The following is a 23,596-nucleotide window of genomic DNA, read 5'->3' on the forward strand; positions in this document are numbered from 1 at the left end:
CTCCCGGAGCTTGCGCAAACTCATGTCCATTGAGTAGGTGATGCCATCCAACCATCTCGACCTCTGTCATCCCCTTCTCCTCCTGCCTTCAATCTTTCCCAGCATCAGGGTCTTTTCTAAGAAGTTGGCTCTTTGCAACCAGGTGGCCAAAGTATTGGAGCTTCAGCTTCATCATCATTCGTTCTAATGAATATTCAGGGTTAATTTCCTTTAGGATGGACTGGTTTGATCTCCTAAAGTCCAAGGGACTCTCAAGAGTCTTCTCTAACACCACAGTTCAAAAGCATCAATTCTTCAGTGCTCAGCTTACTTTATGATTCAACTCTCACATCCATACGTGACTACTGGAAAAACCATAGCTTTGACTAGACGGACCTTTTGTTGGCAAAAGAAGAGGAAGACACAAAAGGAATTTATGTAGAGCAGTTTCTTAACTATTGAAAACAGGGAGATGTTCAGACTGAAGAGTTGAGCAAAATTACCGAATACTGAATATGTTTCAAGAAAGGAGGATGTAGAGAAGACAAGTTAAAATGACCTGCTAGAAAAGAAACATAATTTTACCAGTTAAAACAGTCCCTTCTCAGACTTTCTGGTGGCACAGTGGTTAAGAATCCACCTGCCACTGTAGGGCATGCAAGTTCAATCCCTGGTCCAGGAAGATCTCACATGCCACAGAGCTATTAAGCCCGAGCGCTGCAACTTCAGTGCTCTAGAGCCCAGGAGCTGCAACTGCCGAGCCTGCGTGCTGCAACTAGTGCAGCCCGCACGCCCTAGAGCCTGTGCTCCACAAGAGAAGCCACTGTTAAGAGGAAGCCCGTGCACAGCAATGAAGAGTAACCCCTGCTTGCCACAACTAGAAAAAATCTGCACGCAGCAACGAAGACCCAGCACAGTCAAAAATAAATACAATTTTAAAATTCCTGCTCATTATATTAATAGAAATTTTAAACCAGAATGAATAGAAAGAAGTCAGTCTGAGAAGGCTCATCTGTGCTCTGGGAGCTCACAGTGCTTCCCCAGTGTGGAAGTGCAACAGACAGGACCTATGGGCGGGAGGAGGGAGGCATGACACACAGAGGGCACTCCTCCAAGATACCAGGTAGTGAGAGGGAAGGACAGCAGTGGAAGAGATCTAGGTGCTAGATGTGATGGAAGTTGAATGCGACACCTTTAATGAGCCTTCCAGAAGCTGCTTCCCAGATGACTTCCTCTTAACACCTCTGGGGTCACTGCTCCTATCCAGGGTGACCATATGCTTTATCTAAGAGCACTTTTGAGAGAGCCATGTAAAATATTACTTATAATTGTGACCGTTCATCAGACTGAAGAAGATGCCAGCATGGGCCAACCAGAAACTGTGGCTGACACCACCCCTAAGAGGTGAGGAATGTAGTCTTTGAGTTGAGCACTTTGCTGCCCCATATAAACCACTTGCTTTATGAGTAAAGGAAAAGGGAAGATGGCCATTGGTGCATGACAGGCAGTCCTGCCACTAAACCCACCTCCAGCAGTGTATTATAGATGATTGGTTGCTTACTATCATTCAGTTGTGCCTTCTTCCCTGTTAAGGAAATAGCCCAGTCAGTCCCTAACACTTTAGTCTGAATGACAACACTTTTGCTGTCTTCTGACTGGTGAAAGCCTGAAAGCCTGCCGTTCACAGGGATCAGAGAGATGAGGGTTTCCGTAGATGCAAACTCAAGGTGTGGGTGGGAGGAGGCTGTGGAATGGATTCCCAGATCGAGGAGAGGATGGGCAAGGTTACACTCACTTTCACTTATAAACCCTCCAGCTGATTTCAGGGGGAGAGGACTGAGGCTGCCAGTTTGGGCCTAAGTTAATCTGACAGCTACAGCACTGCAGGCGGTTAGGATATTAGTTTAATAGGGGTGCCATGTGAAACATTGACAGCCGTGGGCGGAAATAATGAATCAATCCAATGGATCTGTAATCCAATTAGAAATGATTATTATCCAGCTTGTCTTTTCTCCTGCTCATTAGGATAAGTGGTGCCCTCTTGGGTGAAGAGCTCTGTGTAAAAAAAGCGTGAAAGGCACATATAAAGTCACATGGATCTCTGGCCAAAGACAGGGCCTGGTCCTACTGGGAGGGGAGGGGGCGTTTTCTGCTGCCAGGACTGGCAGTCCTGCTGGGAGCTGACAGGAGACACTTAGGACCTAAACTCTCAGTGGTGCGACTCCTCACTTGAGCAAGAATGTTTGACTCAGAGGTTTCCCACCTGATTCAGTATTTAGATGACAGGTTGGGGACAGTCTGGCCCTACAGCTTCTGATGAGGTCCCTAAAAGCATGCAGCACCAGAAACAGATTTCTCTGGACAAGAGGGTGCACCTGAATTTGACTCGGGCCTCTGAATGACTTCCAGTTTACGAGAATGTGAGGTCAAGGAACAGCTAAAGTACACCATGAGGAGACAGATCTAGAATGTAGGAATTTTCCGGCAGCTCAACTGGTTCCTTTAACATGTCAGGGCCATGAAAAGAAGGGTGAAAAGGAAGTGTTGGTCTAAGTTAGAATGTACCAGAGAACCATGTCTACCTATTCCTGCATGGGTGTTATTCAACCTTAGTTTGAAAAAAAGAAAACTCTTAAAAATACCTTATTGAAATCACTTTTGAAATTAGAATATGGATTGTATGTTAGATCTTAACAAGGAATTGTTAATTTTGTTAGGTATAAAAATAACATTGTGTTTATGTTAAACAGTCCTCTTTTTAAGAGATGCGTAGGGAAGTGTTTAGGAATTAAATGATGGTGTTTCTGATTTGCTTTAAAATGAATCAAGAAAGAAAGAAAAAAAAAGGAGGGTAGCTTAAGTAAGTATGGCCACATTTGGGGCAGTGATCAGTTTGAGAAATAGGCCTCTGCAGGTTCATTGTACTATGTGTTCAGCTTTGGCATATTTCGAAATTTCTCATTAAAAATTCAGCAAATATAACTTTAACAAGAATTATCAGTTATTTGTATTATGTGTTTTATTAGCCATCTTGCCAAATTCCTCATACTGACAATTGTTTATGGTCAGAATGGCTGATGTGAACTTTCTAAATGACTGTGGAGGGCAATTTTGTCAAGGAGACTCCTTTTCAAAAATGCAGAGTGGCAGGGTTATACTTTATCCTTATGGAATGTGTAAATTCTAGGTTTCTATATCTATTCAGCTAGAGGCAGAACTTAAATTAAGGAGATCTGGAAGATTCACCTACCAAATTGAGTGGTTGGAGGCATATATTTGCTTCACGGAATTCTTTACGTGGCTTGAATGTTGGTGGCCTGACTCAGAGAACTAGTAGCATGTGTATTTCTATAATATACACATATATGTGTGCATATACACATACATACACATTAATGTTCTTATAGAAACCTGGGGGTAATGTCCCACCTGAGATTCTACCTCTCTGCTTCTATAAACACTAGCAGAAAGTCACCCCAGTTCAGCTCTGGTGAGAGCTGGTGTTAGAACCCAGCTGACAAAATCTCTGAGTCCTGCCCAGTGGCCCTGGACGACCTCTGTTCTCACTGTGCCTCACTTTGCTTCTTTATGGCATGAATGTGATAATACCACAGATTTCTCTTGCTGTGAGCAGTGGTGCTTTACCATCTGTGCAACACCCAGGGAGTGCCATCACTAAGAATGAGAATTCTCTGCTCCTGAGAGCTCTCAGACCTGCTCTGAAATCTTAGATTTCAGTTTTATTGAGTTGTAGTTTACATACGACAGAACTTTAGGATTCCTGTCCTGTCAATATCTACCTCAGGGTGCCCTGTGCTCCTCTGCACTTCTTCCATCCTCTGTGCCTTCCTGGCCCCTGGTCACCACACGTCTACTCTCTGTCATTTAAATGAGTTTGACTTCAGCTGGAATTGGCCTTAGGAAGCATTACTACCAATAAAACTAGTGGAAGTGATGAAATTCCCACTGAGCTATATGAAATACTAAAAGATGATGGTGTTAAAGTGCTGCATTCAGTATGTCAGCAAATTTGGAAAATCCAGCAGTGATCACAGGACTGGAAAAAGCCAGTTTTCATCCCACTCCTAAAGAAGGGCAGTGCTAAAAATTCTTCAAACTACCAGATAATTGTGCTCACTTCCTATGCTAGTAAGATTATGCTCAAAATCCTTCAAGCTAGACTACAGCCGTACTTGAATTGAGAACTTCCACATATACAAGCTAGGTTTAGAAAAAGCATAGAAATCAGAGATCAAATTGCCAACATTTATTGGATCATTGAGAAAGCAAGGGAATTCTCCCCAAAAATCTACTTCTGTTTCTTTGACTACTTGAAAGCCCTTGACTGTGTGGATCATAGCAAACTGTGGAAGATTCTTAAGAGATGGGAACACCAGACCATCTTACCTGTCTCCTGAGAAACCTGTACGCAGATGAAGAAGCAACAGTTAGGAGCTTACCTGAAACAATGGACTGGTTAAAAATTGGAAAAGGAGTATGACAAGGCTATATACTGTCATCCTGTTTATTTAACTTCTATGTAGAGTGCATCTTGTGAAATGCTGGGCTGGATGACGTACAAGCTGGAATCAAGATTGCAGGGAGAAATATCAGCAACCTCAAATATGCAGATGATCACCTAGAGCCAGAAATCCTGGAATGTGAAGTCAAGTGGGCCTTAGAAAGCATCACTACGAACAAAGCTAGTTGAGGTGATGGAATTCCAGTTGAGCTATTTCAAATCCTAAAAGATGATGCTGTGAAAGTGCTGCACTCAATATGCCAGCAAATTTGGAAAACTCAGCAGTGGCCATAGGACTGGAAAAGGTCCGTTTTCATTCCAGTCCCTAAGAAAGGCAATCCCAAAGAATGCTCAAACTATGGCACAATTGTATTCATCTCACATGCTAGTAAAGTAATGCTCAAAATTCTCCAAGCCAGGCTTCAGCAATACGTGAACTGAGAACTTCCAGATGTTCAAGCTGGTTTTAGAAAAGACAGAGGAACCAGAGATCAAATTGCCAACATCCACTGAATCATTGAAAAAGCAAGAGAGTTCCAGAAAAATGTCTATTTCTGCTTTATTGACTACGCCAAAGACTTCGACTGTGTGGATCACAATAAACTGGAAAATTCTGAAGGAGATGGGAATACCAGACCACCTGACCTGCCTCTTGAGAAACCTGTATGCAGGTCAGGGAGCAACAGTTAGAACTGGACATGGAACGACAGACTGGTTCCAAACAGGAAAAGGAGTACCTCAAGGCTGTATATTGTCACCATGCTTATTTAACTTATATGCAGAGTACATCATGAGAAACGCTGAGATGGAAGAAGCACAAGCTGGAATCAAGATTGCTGGGAGAAATATCAATAACCTCAGGTATGCAGGTGACACCACCCTTATGGAAGAAAGTAAAGAGGAACTAAAAAGCCTCTTGATGAAAGTGAAAGAGGAGAGTGAAAAAGTTGGCTTAAAGCTCAACATTCAGAAGACTAAGATCATGGCATCTGGTCCCATCACCTCATGGGAAATAGATGGGGAGACAGTGGAAACAGTGTCAGACTTTATATTTTGGGCTCTGAAATCACTGCAGATGGTGATTGCAGCCATGAAACTAAAAGATGCTTACTCCTTGGAAGGAAAGTTATGACCAACCTAGACAGCATATTAAAAAGCAGAGACATTACTTTGCCAACAAATGTCCATCTGGTCAAGGCTGTGGCTTTTTCAGTGGTCATGTATGGATGTGAGAGTTGGACTGTGGAGAAAGTTGAGTGCCGAAGAATTGATGCTTTTGAACTGTGGTGTTGGAGAAGACTCTTGAGAGTCCCTTGGACTGCAAGGACATCCAACCAGTCCATCCTAAAGGAGATCAGTCCTGGGTGTTTATTGGAAGGACTGATGCTGAAGTTCCAATACTTTGGCCACCTCATGCGAAGAGTTGACTCATTGGAAAAGACCCTGATGCTGGGAGGGATTGGTGGCAGGAAGAGAAGGGGACGACAGAGGATGAGATGGTTGGATGGCATCATTGACTCTATGGACATGAGTTTGGGTAAACTCTGGAAGTTCGTGATGGACAGGGAGGCCTGGCGTGCTGCGATTCATGGGGTTGCAAAGAGTCGGACACAACTGAGCGACTGAACTGAGCTGACTGACCACCCTAATGGCAGAAAGCAAATAGAAACTAAAGAGCCTCTTGATGAGGATGAAAGAGGAGACTGAGAAAGCTGGCTTAAAACTCAACATTCAAAAAACAAAGATCATGGCATCCAGTCCCATCACTTCATGGCACATGCAGAAAAAGTGGAGGCAATGACAGATTTTCTTTCCTTGGGCTCCAAAATCACTGCAAATGGTGACCACAACAGCCATGAGATTAGAATATGCTTGCTTCTTGGAAGGAAGGCTATGGCAAATGTAGACAATGTATTAAAAAGCAAAGGCATCACTTTGCCAACAAAGGTCTGTACAGTCAAAGCTATAATTCTTCCAGTGTCATTTATGGATGTGAGAGTTGGATCATTAAGAAGGCTGAATGCCAAAGAATTGATTCTTTTGAACTGTGGTGATGGAGAAGACTCTTGAGAGTCCCTTGTACTGCAAGGAGATAAAACTAGTCAATCCTAAAGGAAGTCAACCCTGAAAACTCACTGGAAGAACTGATGCTGAAGCTCCAATCCTTTGGCCACCTGATGCCAAGAGCCACCTCATTGGCAAAGACCCTGATGCTGGGAAAGATTGAAGGCAAAAGGAGAAGGCGATGACAGAGGTTGAGATGGTTGGATGGTATCACCAATTTAATGGACATGAATTTGGGAGAACTCTAAGACATGGTGAAGGACAGGGAAGCCTGGTGTGCTGCAGTCCATGGGGTCAGACACGATTTAGTGACTGAACAACAAGAAGAAGAATCTTATATAAATAAGTTATACATAGGGTGTGATCTTTTGTTTCTGGCTTCTTTCATATATGTAAATGTACCACAGTCCACCCATGCTGTTGCATGTTATCAGTAGTTTGTTGTTTGTTTCAGTCAGTGACTTGTATTCCACTGTATAGATAGATGTGTATTAGCTTGTTCATACATTCACAGCTTGACAGATGATTGAGTGGTTTCCATTTGGGGCCTGTTTAATTTTATAAGAAAATTCCGAACTGCTCCCCAAGGCGACTGCACCATCTGCATTCCAATGTGTGCAAGTTCCAGGAGCTCTGCATCCCAGCCTGCCCATGGATCGTCAGCATTTTGTGTGTTGGATCATTTGATGGATTCTCTGATACGGGGTATCTCCTTGTGGTTTAAATTTGCCTTTTTCTAGTGGCAGTGTGGATCATCTTCACATGCTTCTCACCATCCTGTGTCTGCTTGGGTTGAAGTGTTTGATTAAATCTCTTGCCTTTTCTGTGAAGTTTGGTATTTTTATTATAAATATTTTCTCCAAACCTGTGCTTGTGATTTCATTGTTTTAATAATGCAGAGGTTTTGAGTTTTGACGTAGTCCAACTTATCAACTTTAATACTTTATAATTTATTCTCTTGTATTCTACTCATGATATCTTTGCCCATGATTGAGTCAGATGCACAGAATACACATGTGTGAAATACTGAGTCTTTCGACCTGTATTATTCTTTATTTAACTCACCTTTACTTTTTATAGCAATGTTGGATAGTTCCCAGTGTGCAGTTTTTACACATTTTTGTTAATGTATCCTTAAATATTTCACTGTTTGGATATTATTGTCAATAACATTAAAACAGATTTATTCTTGTTGTTCATTGCTAATATATAGAATTACAAGTCATTTTGAAGTATTAATCTTCTACCCTGTGACCTTGTAAAATTATTTGTTCATTTGAGAATAGTTTTAAAGGAATTCTTAGCAATTATTTTTGTTGAAAGTCACCTGTGATTAAATAAAGTTGTGCTTTTCCTTCCTAGTCTGGTTACCTTATATTTATTTTATTTTCTCTTAGCTCAGGTTAATACCTACAGTAAAATGAGTAGAAGGGCTTGAGAGCAGATTTCCTAAACTTGTTCTTGACCATATGGGGGAAGTAATTCCATCATGAAAGTAAATATGATGTTAGCTGTTAGTTTTCCATAGATGTCCTTTATGATATTAATGAAGTTCCATTTTGTTTAGTTTGTTGTTTGTATTTATTGTTAAATTTTGTCAAGGGTTTTTTATGCATCTTTTGAGCTGATCATATGATGTTTATCTTTTATTTTGTCAATATTGTGAATTACATTGATTTTTGATTGATGAACCAACCTTGCATTTTTGTGATTAATCCCAGTTGGTCATGATGTATTGTCCCTTTTACATACTGATGGATTTGACTTGCAAATATTTTGTGAAGATATTTGCAGATATGCTCATGAGGAATATTGATTTATCATTTTCTCATCTTTTCTTATTATTATTTGGTTTTATGTCAGGATACTACTGGATTCATAAGATAGGTTGAGATATAATCCCGATAACACATTTTTTAAAGGGTTTGCATAGAATTGGAATTCAGTTCAGTTCAGTTACTCAGTTGTGTCCGACTCTTTGCGACCCCATGAGCCACATTATTCCTTCTCAATTTTCATGGCACTCACTAGTAAATCATCTGAGCTTGAAGTATTCTTTGTGGGAAGTTTTTAATTGCAAAACAAATTTCTTTAGTGGATATGTAGCTAGTCATATTTTCTATTTCTTCTTATATCATTTTGTTAAATAACTTACATTTTCAAGGAATTTGTCCACTTCACCTAAAGTCTTGAATATATGGGCATGAAGTTTTCATAATATTTCTTTGTACTTGCTCTGTAGTATATCTTAAGTAGTAATATTATTGTAGTTTGCTACAAGTGACTGACTTCTTGGATAAGAAGAAGGGATGAATAAACTTCTTATGCAGACTTAAAAGAAATTACCAGTAAAAAGTCAATTAGAAATGTTCATTTCTGAAAATTTTTAGATAAATCAGTTAAATAAATAGAATAGAGACTAAAGTGGGGAAAGGGTTGGGGACTGAGTGGGATTGCAGAGAGGAAGGAGGGCACTGCACAGATTAGCAGGGAGGCTCCAGGAAGACAGAACCCCGCCAGAGCTCTCAGGAGCGGCTGGAGTGTTTGAAGAAGTGTAAGAGGGGATGACTGCAGTGTGCCAGGTCACTGGGGCTTGTACCTAAATGGGGATGTCATGTCATCAGAGTCTGCATCTCCTTTGAATGCAGCTCCAACAGAATTTGCCCACAAAGTCTGCAAGTGTCATGGAAAGAAGACAGGACTGGGACAAAGAGTACTGTGCTTTCACATAGTCTCTGTCACTAACTGGCTGTGTGACCATGGCTGGATCACATAGCTTCTCTGTGACAGAACTGAAATTGAACTTCGCAGTGACTCTCAGTATCTTTGCATATTAGATAGTGATAACAGCAAGCCGTGTATGGTGCTACCTAGGTGCCAAATGTGGTTCTTAGTTACACATTTGTTACCTGATTTATTCCGTACTGTGAGTTTTTGAGGCATATCATATTTTTCTAATTTAGAGGCAACAACACAGGAACATAAAGGTGAAGTGATTTGTCTGAGGTTATATAAGTAGGACACAATCGAGCCAGGATTTGAATTCTGCCTTGTAATGTTGTGTGAACAGGTAATAAAGGGCATAGAGAGGCTCTAGGGTTTGATGAAAACATGTTGATACACAGTTTACATACACAGTAGTTTCTCAAGCTGTAATTTAGCAGTACTAGATGTGTTGCTCTGATGGTGGTAAGAACAGAAGGAGCAGGTGATAAAGGGACCACATGCACATCTGATGGACCTACACCAAAATGTGTTTCTTTCTGTCTGTGAAGGTGTTACAAGTATGTGACTAATTCTATATTGACATAACTTTTTTTGCCTCAGAAAATCAATATACTATTTTTCTAGGCTGTAGTTTGACAAGGACCTGTGACCTGAGAATCAGATAACTTAAAATCAATCCTAGCTTCCCACTGGCTAAGCATGTTGTACATAGCCACACAGAACATCTCAGGTCCTCTCTGCATTTTCAGAAGGCACTACAAGACCTTTCAGAAGGTCTTGGTACTACCTTCTCAGAGTACAGAGCACATGCAGAGTGAAGGTCTGCAAGCACTCAGGCCTCTGCTCTCATGTCATCTAAATACTAAACAGCACAGGTCTTCTGTGTTGTGCAGTTCTCCAATAAACCCCATTTGACATGCCTCCAAGGATACAGGTACAATTTTATGGTGTGAAAATATTAGTATCTTTTGTCTTCTCATTTTCTTGATCTGTTACAGAGTTTCTCCAAGAGTTAAAGCATAGATCACTGCTTAGTTCAGCTTTATTGGTTTTCTTGAGCCACAGCACGCCCAAGAAGCGGGCAAGATGGTGCAGCACCCAGCTGTACTCCAGCCCTCTGAGCTCTGTGCCCATCGGATTATGTTATCTGATTCTCCAGCTCCCCACACTCTGGAAGAACAGCACGGGATGTAATATGCCTGATTGTTTAAGGGGAACTGGTGTAAGGGGAGTGGCAAAAGAAGTGGAGCATTGGGAAAAACTGATCAGAAAAGAAAAAGAGGAACATAGTTTAAATACCCTGTCAGTGAAATGAAACAAAGCAGGCAGGCATTCCCAAGCCAGAACCGCCAGTGTAGGTAGAGTAGGGAGGGATTCTGAAAACAGCACGTTCCCCTCTATCATGATGTGTGTAGCCTCATTCACTGCCTCCACTGCTCCTTTTGGGGGACAGATGGAGAGAAGGGCGGCCATGAACCTTTTCCTGTGGAATTTTATCCAAGTTCTCAGCACATACCTCCCCAGTTACTGCTTAAAACTGGGACAAGAAAATTTTGGACTTTCCTGTGGAACAAAGATGACAAAGGCTTTTATCTAGGAGGTAAATTATTAATCATTGTGATCTATCTCCCTTGACATCAAGGAAGCCAGAAAAATCAATTTATCTTGATCAGGTGGCGGCCTGTCTCTGTGATGTAGGTCAGTCTTGGACTGGACACTCTGAAACCACCAACAGGATGAAACACATGAGTGTACTGCAGAAGGAGAAGTTCTCCTGTGCCTGCAGAGTAAGGGGAAGAAGGGCGGTGGGCGAGGCAGGGGGGGTGGCGGAGAGCACAGCGCTCCCTGCTGAACTGTGGCGTCATACCTGCAGTTGTGGGTGTGGAATGAAGTGATGAGAGACCCCAGGAGGCACTGAATGCACAGCTTCTGCCTGTGGCCCCGCTGCAGTCGGGAAGAAGGCAATAGCTAGTGAGGAGACGAGGCACCGTGGGTCTAGCTCAGTTTTGCCAGTTGCAGTTGGTAAAAATTAAGACTTCCCCCAAGAGGGAGCCCCAGAGTAGAAGCAGTGTATCCTCCAGATGTTTCTGACCAGGAGAGAGGAAAGGGGAAGAATGCTTGATCCATTTCCCTTTAAAAAAAAATGCCAGTAGGCTAGTGCGGTTAAAAATAAACCTCGGCTGGATTTCCCCTTGTGCCTTGCTGCCCACTCATGTCAGTAAAAACCAGCCCTTGGAATGAAGAGCCTGTTCCCTTTGACAAATAAGCCTTGTGGCTAGCCCATGTGTTCAGAAATCAAGGTCAGGAGACAACACAGGACTCTCTGGGGGCCTGCAGATTGGGCGCCCTGGTCCCTGAGCCTGTCCTCGGTCCCTGAGTGTGTCCCTGCTGTTTGCACTCAGGGCTGCTCCCCGATGTGCGTGCGCTCTGGAGAGCCAGTGGCCTACGTGGAAGCCTCGCGCTTGCTGAGGTGGGGCTGCTGCTGAAGCGTGTACTGTGCATGCTACAGACCACCGCAGGACACGTCCTCACCAGGCATCCTCTGAGCTGGCTGAATGTGTAGGGCAGGGATGCTCCGACAGCAAATCTGGGTAGACGGGGATCCTAGTGGTCACTGGCGCTGAGCTCAGCGGTCATCCCGGGCCCACCCTGGGGGAGTCAGCACCTGGATTCAGATCACTGGTCACCACTTTGCAGTTTGCCCCCCATAACAAGTGGGCCTGATGGATGTAAAGGTTGATATGTCATGTGGCCCCTCCCCGACTATATTGCAGTTGCTGCTGCTGGGGTCTAAGTCATCAGGACCCTGAGCTCAGTGGACATAAACTCAGTGCTAACTTGAGCTCACAGGTTGTGCAAGTCGGGGGTTGACACGGGCAGAAGGCTTCTCAGTGTGTGTCTGGGAGAGGTTGCCCGTCCCAGGGCCAGAGTAGTCTCTTCTGACAGGCTGCGGCTTTACTCCTGGTCGCTTGGACCTCAGCTGAGTTCTTGGCAGTTGTTGTAGGCTGAGTTGTGTCAACCCCAAATTCATGTGTTGAAATTGTAAACCCTAGGACTGCAGAATGTGACCTTAGAGATAGAGTCATTAAGGAGGAGATTAAGTTAAAATGAGGTTGTGTGATTGGCCCCAGTCCAGCAGGACTGGTGTGTTTGTAAGAAGAGATGAGGACATAGATGCACATAGCCGTGCAGAAGACACAGGGAGAAGGCATGCCTTCAGTGCCATCCATAGCTGGTGATCCTCCCTATAAACGGCAAGCCTGGAACTCTCTCCTGAATCCAGACTCCTGTATCAAGTTGCATACTCACATTTCCACCTGGATCTTATATATCTCAAAGCAGATATGATCAATACAAGGTCAGTCTTTGTCCTGAGATATTTGTTGTCTGTTGCTGCGTAACAGTATTACCACCAATTTAACAGCTAACACAACACACATTTATTATCTCTGTGGGTCAGGACTCTGGGCCCAGATTAGCTGGGTTTTAATCCAGATGTCAGAGCTGTGATCTCACCTGAGGCTCACCTAGGGGCATGTCTGCTTCTCATCTTCTCGGGTTGGCAGCATTCAGTTCCTTCCGGAACTCTGGACTGAGGACCGCTGCTTCTTGTTGGCAGTCAGCTGGTAGCTGCCCTCATGTTCCTGCCACACGGCAGCTCACAGCCCAGCGACTTGCTTCTTCAAGGCCAACAAGAGGGAGTCTTCTAACAGGTCGAGTTCGGTTTCCTAGGCTTAATCACACGCCTACAGTCACCTGTATCTGGCCGTACTCTGTTGGTTAGAAGGAACTTACACTGGAAGAAGGAGGATACAGGGTGTGAACACTGGGAGGCAGCAGTCACAGGGCTGCCCCCGAGCTGGCCTTCATACCCAAAAAACACCCTCCTTCCATAGTGTCCCACCTCAGATGAGGGAATCCTGACCTTCCAGTTGCTTTGTCAGAATTCCAAGCGTTCCCCACACTAAGGTCCCATGTCAAGTCTGTCAGCAGATAGAGCTGATACTGCTTTAGGGTGGTGCCCAAAACGTGACTGTTCCCACCTGCTCTGGTCCCTTTGGTTCCAGCCCACCGTGTCCCCCCAGGTTTGCTACAGGAGGATGGCCTCTTGACTGTTCCTTCCCCCTGCCCTTGCTTCTTCAGAAAGCTTCAGAACAACAGGTAGATGAGTGTTATAAAATGTACATCAGGAGTGGATGAAGCAATTTCCTGTCCACACCCTCCAGTGACTTGAGTTGAGTCCAAGTCTTCACAGAAATTCAGAGCCTTCCCTTACAGCTCTGCTCCTCCTCACAGTCCCCTGACTGTCCCCTCACAGTGGGCAGCTCGCCTTCCTTCTGCCCAGAGCTTCCTGTCTCCTCCTGCTCTTTGCTCTGAGGCTTCCTCCTCCCAGGGGTCTTTCTTAAGCGTCCTTTTAAAATGTCAGTGCCCATCTGACACACTCTGTCCCTCTTCCCTGCTTGTGTATGAACTAGAGAAAAAGTACAGTCTCACGTGCCACCAGGATGTGCAAGGCTGCCTCCCCTGGGTCTCTGGCCTCACCAACCCACCCCTTGGCTTCTCAAGTGGCCTCAGGTATCCACCTGAAAAATTCCATTAGGATGCGTTCAGGTGTGACCTCAGACTCTCCAAGCCACATCAAGCTCCTCTCATGGGTATTGCCATGAGTTTCCTTTACTATAAAATGTCTCCTCAGCTGTACTGTTAGTTCATTGAGGAATGTAAATAAAATGAGTCACTCTTTGAAATGTGCTTAGACAGGGCCTGCAAGTGGAGGATGTGAATAATTATTTAAAAATTAAATGCAAACAACTGTGCATCTTTCATCTATATACCCTGTTCAAGGACCCTCTTCCAGTCAGTGAGAAATTGTAAGGCAAAGGAAGCTGACAACATAGAGATGAAAATAACAGAAAGAGAAGTAATTGTGCAGCCACAAAAGGGTAATTTTTAGAACATGTTTCAGTATATACACTTTCATTGCCTTCAGTGCCCTCCTAGCCCCCAGCCTCCCAGCCCCACCTCAGATTTTCTGAAGAAATATTCTCCAGAGCTCTTAAAAGAGCCTCTCTCCCTGGTTTAAGGGCCCGAGCCCCGTTCAGACACTCTTACCCACAATGTGTACTGTGGGCTTATTTTGTAGAAAAAGCCTTCACTTCAGACAGACTTATACTGATAGCCTCTCAAGTGCTTAGGAACAATTAATTTTCCCAGGCAGGTGCAGTGATATACCTATAATCCTATTTGTTCATTTGCTGATCTGATTATTTTTGCAGTGCAGGCCTTGTTGGAATGATCACAGTGGGGTCTGAAGTAATAAGATTTTTCAGTATCTTTAATTATGTGTAAAAGTGTCAAGATAATAATGCCCTCATTTAGGGTGGGACAAAGAGAATTAATTAAATGTGAAAAAGTGAGACACGGAGGTCAGATGTAGAATAGGACTTCCTACCTGTGAATGTGGCTTCACACCCAGGCTTGTGCTGGAGGTGGATCAGGATGCGTGCAAACCTTCGTAGATGAGTTCTGTTTATATTTGTCTGGCTTCATAGCCCGTGGTGTCCTGGGGGCCCCAGTTATGGAAGATCTCTCAAGGACCACGTGCACACCAAGGTGCTCCAGGTTCATGATTTCATTACAGTTATTTTCCGAGGAGAAGAACAGCGAGGTTGTTTAGAGAAAGGTATACAGCAAGGTTCATGTCTAAATGGAACACCTGAAAATTAATATTCTAGGAATGATCCATTGCTTTTGTGCTAAATTTGCTATTTTTTTAAAAATGAACCCAAATTAGACTTTCTTTCACATCTAAAAATGCTTTCCAGCGTGGGCTCATCCTTTCTCTCCATTCTTTTGATGAATTTCTGTGACTGTACCAATCATTAAGAAAACCTTGCTTTTTAAAGAAACAAGGCATCCTTAGCTCTTGAGCAACTTTGCCAGGCACAGGAGGGAAGGGTGTTGTTTCTTTGGCAGCAACTCCCATCTGCCTGGCCTCTGCCCCCTCAAATGGAAAATGGGTTAATTAGTTAATTAGAGGCCTGGTGTTCCCCTCATGGAAGCTGTTACACCTGTCTAGTATGTCTTAGAAAGCCACACCAGTTCTCATGCCTGCAAGACACTTTGTGAATATTTATACCAGGTTAGCGGCCTGTCTTCTGTAGCAGCTGGACCAGGCTCCTCCTTTCAAACTCTGCCATTGTGGAACCACCCAGCCACATCCAGCTACATGCCCAGGGATATATTAAAGCACCATGTACTGTGAGGTTACATCCTCAACCTGTCCTTTGTGCATTTCTCTGACTTTAGGACTTTTCTCAGTACATGGAGCTGTTATAAACCCTTCTGAAAGATCTGATCCCAATCCATCTACCTAACCCCATGTGCTGTTACCAGATAGATACCAGAAAGATTTTTATTGGCAATATAGCCACAGTGAAATTATTGGATAGTGAAACAGGATAATATTTTTATGTGTAAATACAGTTGTGGGCTGTTTGAACCCAGGGATATGTGCCAAGTGTAGACATGTTTGCCAGGACCAACTATCAAAGGCCATTTGTCAGGGACCGGTCTGCTCCAGGGCATTTTTGATAGGACCAGCTCTCCAAGACCTTCTGGTGTCTCCTAACCTGTGACTCTGCACTTTCTGACTCCAGTCCTAACCCTTCTCTACACACTTCTATTCAGTTGCCTATTTGGCAGATCCACTTAGATGTTTATCAGCATCTTAAACTTACCAGAATGCTATCTTGTCACTCCATCTTCCCCATCTCAGAACACACATCAGTAAACACCGTTGCTGAAGCTAGAACACTGGAAACAGCATGCTTCTAGAATCTCAAATCCCTCTTCCTCCCATCTTTCCTTCAGGTACAGCATCATCTCTGCCTGAACCCTCTCACATTGTTTCCTACAGGGTCTTCTTTATTTATTCTTTATTCTTCCTGCATACCTTTCTCCACACAGCCACAGAGGTGAGCTACAAAAAAATTATAATCAGATAGTACCATCTTCTTCTCATATCCTTCCAGTGGCTTCTGCTTATTTGTACCTAAGTGGTCCTATATTATGGGGCACCCACCCTCTCCCACCTGTGTTCTTTTCCAGCACCCCTGCTCCCTTAGGGTCCACTCTCATCCTGTTCAGACTGGACTTTTTGGTGTTTCTAAAACAGCTTAAGCTACTTCTTAGATTGTTGTTGTTGTTCAGCCTCTAAGTTGTGTCTGACTCTTTGCAACCCCATGGACTGCAGCATGTCAGGCTTCCATTCTTCACTATCACCTGGAGCTTGCTCAAATTCATGTCCACGGAGTTGGTGATACTATCCAACCATCTCATTCTGTGTCACCCCCGTCTCCTCTTGCCTTCAATCTTTGCCAGCATCAGGGTCTTTCCCAGTGAGTCAGCTCTTTGCACCAGGTGGCCAAAGTATTGGAGCTTCAGCTTCAGCATCAGTCCTTCCAATGAATATTCAGGTTTGATTTCCTTTAGGATTAACTGGTTTGATCATCTTGCTGTCCAAGGGATCCTCAAGAATCTTCTCCAGCACCACAGTTTGAAAACATCAATCGTCTAGCACTCAGCCTTTATAATGGTCCAACACTCACATCCGAACATGACCACTGGAGAAACCCCGGCATTGACTATATGGGCCTTTGTTGGCAAAGTGATATCTCTGCTTTTTAATACATTGTCTGGGTTTGTTGTAGCTTTCCTTCCAAAGTGTCTTCTAAAATGTCATGGCTGCTGTCACCATCCACAGTGATTTTGGAGCCCAAGTAAAGAAAATTTGTCACTGTTTCCATTTTTTCCTCATCTGTTTGCCGTGAAGTAATGGGACCAGATGCAGTGATCTTTTTTTTTTTTTTTAGTTTTAAAGTTTTTATTTTTTACAGTGGAAAATATTACTATGTGTGGTGTTTTTATTTTTATTTTTTTATTTTATTTTATTTTTTTATTTTTTAATTATTTGGAATGTTGAGTTTTAAGCCAGCTTTTTCACTCACCTCTTTCACCTTCATTAAGAGACTCTTTAGTTCCTCTTCACTTTCTGCCATTAGAGTGGTATCTGAGGTTGTTGGTATTTCTCCTGGAAATCTTCATTCCAGTTTGTGATTCATCCACCCTGGCATTTCACATGATGTACTCTGCATGTAAGTTAAATAAACAGGGTGACAATATACAGCTTTGACATGCTTTTTTCCCAATTTTGAACCAGTCCATTGTTCCATGTCCGTTTCTAACTCTTATTTCTTAATCTTCATGCTTGGTATTTGGGTTCGAGCCTTTAAATGAGTCACGTGGCTGACTTTTGTCAGGGCTTGGCTTCATGTCACCTCTCAGAGGGGCCCTTCCACATGACACAGTCTAAAGCAGTTTGCTGAATCATTGTCATTGCTTCGCTCTGTTTTTATCATGTCCCTGCTCTGCTTCTGACATTGAAGTTTTCATTTGTCTGTTGTCCTTCTTTCTCCCTTCTAATGGAAGCTCCTTGAGTTAGACTGCTCTGGCTACTTATCATGGCAGCCCTGGAATCCAGAATAGTGTCTCATATTACCAGAGGCTCACAAACTGTGTAGAGAGTGAGTGGATGAATTGATGACTATTTCTCCAATTTAAGTAGAATCTGGAGTTGGGTAAACACAGGAGAGAAGGATAACCTTCACTCATGTTCTGCTTTTGATAGTCCCTGACTCAGCCATATTTTCACCTCTCTCTCACCCCCTCCCTTGCCCCATCCACATATATGCAGACTCATGTATCTGTTTGTATGTGGTATATTTTTTATGGCTTTCCATGCTGTATTGAATACCCAGTGTATTAAGACCACAGTCTTTCAACCAGTGTCCTGATCATGTGTAAACTTATAAGAGACGAATCATAGTGTATGAAATATCTACAAGTAAGAGGGAAAAGGTTGACGTATAAGAGGGAAAGAATGCCTGCTTTTTTCAAAAGCAGAGAATGGAGCAGAGGAGAAAAGTCTGCTTGATTACTGATCCATTTCATCTCCTTTTCCTTTCTGAAAGATTTCCAGAAACCATGGGATTTCAAAGTCATGTTCTTCTGTACTTGGAAATTCTGAATGATATAAATAATTCTCAGTAGGAAATAAAATGACTGATATACATAAATAGGAAAGAAATGTTCTTGGATTGATATTTCCAGAAGTTTTCCAAACCAGCTTCTCATTTTGGCCTAAGAGCATATAATCAGAATTCCCATCGGCTGACTCAGGCCAGTTAGGGCAAAAACAATGGCAGTTTCAACCTCTTCTCACATTGCCGAAACATGTAGATGATCTCTGAGAATTTGGCAATGTTAGCAGCAAAGGGAAATGATCCAAACATAATACAGGTTACAAAGGTATGTGGGAAAGAGTTCTAGAATGGCGTATATTTCACCGTGATAAGGTTGGCAGACAAAATGGGAAAATAATGACCAATAGGCATTTTAAAAACTATCAAAATTAGATTCCAGACACTCCACAGGAGCATCCTTATGCCACAATGGAAATGTCACTTCTTCCATTGCAGAAAGAAGTACTGGATGAAAAAGCCAAAATTGTGGATGAAAAATAATGGGTAGAAGGAAAATTATATTCTGCTTCTTTAAATTCCTCTTATAGTCAAGGGTTTATTTTATGGCAAAATGCTATTCTTAACAGCCCTTCACTTGGAAACTTTGAAGTTAGAATTGGAAATAAATTCTAGTTTGAAGACAAAAAGTAGCAATCTCTTTGCACACCTTCCCTGTAAACACCACTGTAATAGTGAAGTCATATTTCAGAGGAAAATGTAACTCATTCTGCAACTGTCCCTCATAGGGACACTTGGAATGTGCTGGACTTGTATCATATGGCAGCCCCAGACAGCACCTGAAGAGCAGTTTAGGTGCTCTCACCTTCCTGCTGATGTCATCTTTTTTTTTTTTTTTTTTTAGTGAATTTATTTTTCTCTGTGTAGACATTGTTACTATTTCAGTTTATTCGTTTATAGCTTTCAGGCTCACAAAATGTAAAAGGAAAGAAGTTGTTAAACCAAAGCCCTTAATTGTATTTCCTAGTTTGGAGAAAACATAGGCCAGAGCAATAGGCAACGGGAAGCCTTGCTTAAGAAAGGTGGTGTTACATCTCCTTGCCCTGGTCTGCCCAGGAGGACTCAGAGTACATCGTGGACTCCGGGCATCACGAGGGAAGGCATTTGGGGCAGTGGTATTCATGGTGCCCTGTGTGGTGCCCGTTCTGACTCTGCCCCCAGGACACCAGCGGTCGGGTTCTGCTGTGTCTTCCCACCAGCTGGCCTCCGCCTTGACCCCTGACAGTTGCTGCAGCTGGAGCCCTGCTGCAGCTGCACCCCCTGTGCTCTCCTCTGCTCGACTCTCAGAGGAGTCCTTGTGACCATTCCGGAGTCCACTCGGCCCCAGGTCTGGTCAGCCCCCATCTGCGCAGCATTGTGCCAGCTGGATCTTGACTGGGTCCGTTGCTTCGCCTGATTCACAAGTGATGCCATCTCTTGCCCACATGGAGGGCCAGAAGGAGTTTGGTTGGAGCTGGGCTTCAGGAAGCTCCTCCAAAAGGTTGTCTTCTATGAGCTTTGTGAACAGGTGAAGTGCTTATGGTAACTTAAAATGTAAGCGTCCATTTTGAAGTCACACTGGAAGAATTTTGTATTTTCTGCCTCTCTGTGCTCAACTCACTTTCTGCTCTAGAGATGACCAATGTGCCAATGCTGGGGTTGAACCTCCTTTTCAGATATGGAGATATTGAAAGAGTTATTATGAAATATTGAAAATATTGAAATTATTTGAAAATATTGAAAATAGTCTTACCTCCCTAATGTTTGAAAATGTATCTCTTCAAAGACTCACCCAGTCACGTTCAGCCAAAACAAATTTATGATTTTATTTTCTTAGGAGTGAGAAAGAAAGAATACTGGTAAATTTTCTAGGTGGAAAGAAAAAATTTAATTAAGTCATTTTAATCTTTTTGTTTGTTTTATTGTGCTCAGTAGGTTTTATAAATTCTTATTATTTTGGAAATAGATACTCTGTTAGCCCCCATGATGGTTAATTATATGTATCAACTTGAACTGGGCAAGGGATATGCAGATAACTGGCAAAACATTCTTTCTAAGTGTGCCTTGAGGAAGATTCTGGAAGATATTAGCATCAGAATCAGTAAAGGAGATCAGCTTATAAATGCTGGACGACATCAACCAGTCCTTTGAAGGATTGAATAGTAGAACAAGAAGGCTGAGGAATGAGCTGAGCTGAGATGGCCATCTTCTCTTGCTGTCACACCAGGGCTCCTGGTTCTCAGACATTGAGGCTCAAACTGAATCTCACCTCTGGCTTTCCTGGGTCTCCAGTTTGCAGAGGAAGCCTTTTTGGCCTCCTTAATCATGTAACCACCATGGTGTATTCACTCACCTAGAGCCAGACATCCTAGAATGTGAACTCAAGTAGACCTGAGGAAGCATCACTATGAACAAAGCTAGTGGAGGTGATGAAATTCCAGTTGAGCTCTTTCAAATCCCAAAAGATGATGCTGTAAAAGTGCTGCACTCAATATGCCAACAAATTTGGAAAATTCAGCAGTGGCCATGGGCCTGGAAAAGGTCAGTTTTCATTCTAATAAAGAAGGGCAATGCCAAAGAATGTTTCACACTACCTCACAGTTCCATTCATCTCACACACTAGCAAAGCAGTGCTCAAAATTCTCCAAGCCAGTCTTCAATAGTACGTGAACCGAGAACTTGCAGGTGTTCAAGCTAGATTTAGAAAAGGCAGAGGAACCAGAGATCAAATTGCCAATATCTGTTGGGTCATCGAAAAAGCAGGGGAGTTCCAAAAATCGTCTACTTCTGTTTACACGAACACCTTTGACTGTGTGGATTATAACAAACTGGAAACTTCTTTAAGAGATGGGAATACCAGATCACCTTGCCTGCCTCCTGAGAAATCCATATGCGGGTCAAGAAACAACACTTAGAACTGGACATGGAGTAATGGACTGGTTCCAAATTGAGAAAGGAGTACGTCAAGGCTGTATATTGTCACCCTGCTTATTTAACTTCTATGCAGAGTACATCATGCGAAATGCCAGGCTGGATGAGGCACAAGCTGGAATCAAGATTGCTGGGAGAAATATCAATAACCTCAGGTATGCAGATGACACCACCTTTATGGCAGAAAGAACTAAAGAGCCTCTTGATGAAAGCGAAAGAGGAGAGTGAAAAAGTTGGCTTAAAATTCAACATTAAAAAAATGAAGACCATGGCATCTGATCCCATCACTTCTTGGCAAATTGATGGGGAAACAATGGAAACAGTGAGAGACTTTATTTTCTTGGGCTCCAAAATCACTGCAGATGGTGACTGCAGCCATGAGATTGGAAGATACTTGCTCCTTGGAAAAGAAGCTATGACTAACCTAGACAGCATATTAAAAAGCAGAGACGTTACTTTGCCAACAAAGGTCCGTCTAGTCAAAGCTGTGGTTTTTCCAGTAGTCATGTATGGATGTGAGAATTGGACCATAAATAAAGCTGAGTGCTGGAGAATTGATGCTTTTGAACTGTGGTGTTGGAGAAGACTCTTAAGAGGCCCTTGGACTGCAAGGAGATTATAGCAGTCCATCCTAAAGGAAATCAGTCCTGAATATTCATTGGAAAGACTGATGCTGAAGCTCCAATACTTTGGCCACCTGATGTGAAGAACTGACTCATTGGAAAAGACCCTGATGCTGGGAAATATTGAAGGCAGAGGAGAAGGGGATGACAGAAGATGAGATGGTTGGATGGCATCACCAACTTGATGGACATGAGTCTGAGCAAACTCCAGTAGTTGGTGATGGACAGGGAGGCCTGACGTGCTACAATCCCTGGGGTTGCAGAGTCAGACACGACTGAGCAACTGAACTGAACTGAATCATGTGAGCACATTTCTATAAGAAATCTCAGAAGGCACGGTTCATATTGGTTCTGTTTCTCTGGAGTACCCTGACTGACACACCGCCACTCCATCGTCATTTCTGTTTTCTCACATGGGAACTCAGTACTTTGGAGGGGAGCACATCATTCTAGCCATGTGGTATTAATGCCATCAAGCACTGTCTCCTGTTACAGTTTACATGTACATATTAATACATAGACATTGTTAGGGTCACTAGGTGAGGTCCATCCGCAGTCATCAATTCTAGATGACCATCTGAGGGATGCCTTGCAGGAAACAGCTGACTTCCTGTCCCCTTAGAAGCACAGAGTCAATACCCTTCATATGAATTACCAGAAGTATAACAGGCTGCTACCTAAAGTGTGTGCTTTTATGCAAATAAAACCAATAGATGATAAATATAAAAATAGTGGATGATAACAAGAGTAGAAGTGCCTATACATTTTCAAAGGCTTTTAAGTAAATTTTAAGTATCTTCTGGGCTATAGTAAGGGCTTCCCTTGTGGCTCAGATGGTGAAGAGTCTGCCTGCAATGCAGGAGGCCTGGATTCAATCCCTGGGTCAGGAAGATCCCTTGGAGAAGGGAATGGCTGCCCTTTCCTATATTCTTGCCTGAAGAATTCCATGGAGAGAGGAACCTGGTGGTCTGCAGTCCATGGGGTCACAGAGAGTCAGACGTGACTGAGCAACTTATGTATACATACAGACTGCAGTAAGAAATAAGGTGATTCTGTTACTCACAAGTCATTTAACTGGCTGTGAAGTTAAACTATGATTTTGAGGGATTCTCATCTCGGAAACTTATCTATACTCAAGCTGAATGAATTCTTGGCAAAGTAATCTAACAGGAAAGAAAACCTGCATCAAAATCTGTTTTAATTATGTAATAGGGGAAATAGGACAGGAGTCACAGAAATATTGGTAAAAATCTAGACAAAACGCAAAGAATCTAGAATGCCATAATAGAAAGCTTCAATTTTCTTCTGCAAGCAAGGGTGATATATAGGAGGTTTTAAAACAAGAGGCATGAAATAAACAGATCTTTTGGAGTGATGGTGTAAATGTTAACTAAGATGAGAAATCAGAAGTTTGGGGGCATTTGAGTAGTTATTTGACAAGAGATATTGGATGCTTGAATTAAAACAAGGGCAGTGGAAACAGGAATGGCAAAATGAAGTGATGGACAGTCTACAGGTTTGGTGATGTGTTGTAATTAGGATGTCTGGGGAAAGGAGGAAGTAAATGATTACTTGGAGATGTCTGCCTTGGCAACTCAGTGGTCGGTGATGTTATTAATCACGTCAGACATGCATTGTTGAAGCAGGCTGCAGGGAAATCGGCACATGTG

The sequence above is a fragment of the Dama dama genome, chromosome 23 (genome assembly GCF_033118175.1).
Source record: "Dama dama isolate Ldn47 chromosome 23, ASM3311817v1, whole genome shotgun sequence".
Classification (NCBI taxonomy): domain Eukaryota; kingdom Metazoa; phylum Chordata; class Mammalia; order Artiodactyla; family Cervidae; genus Dama; species Dama dama.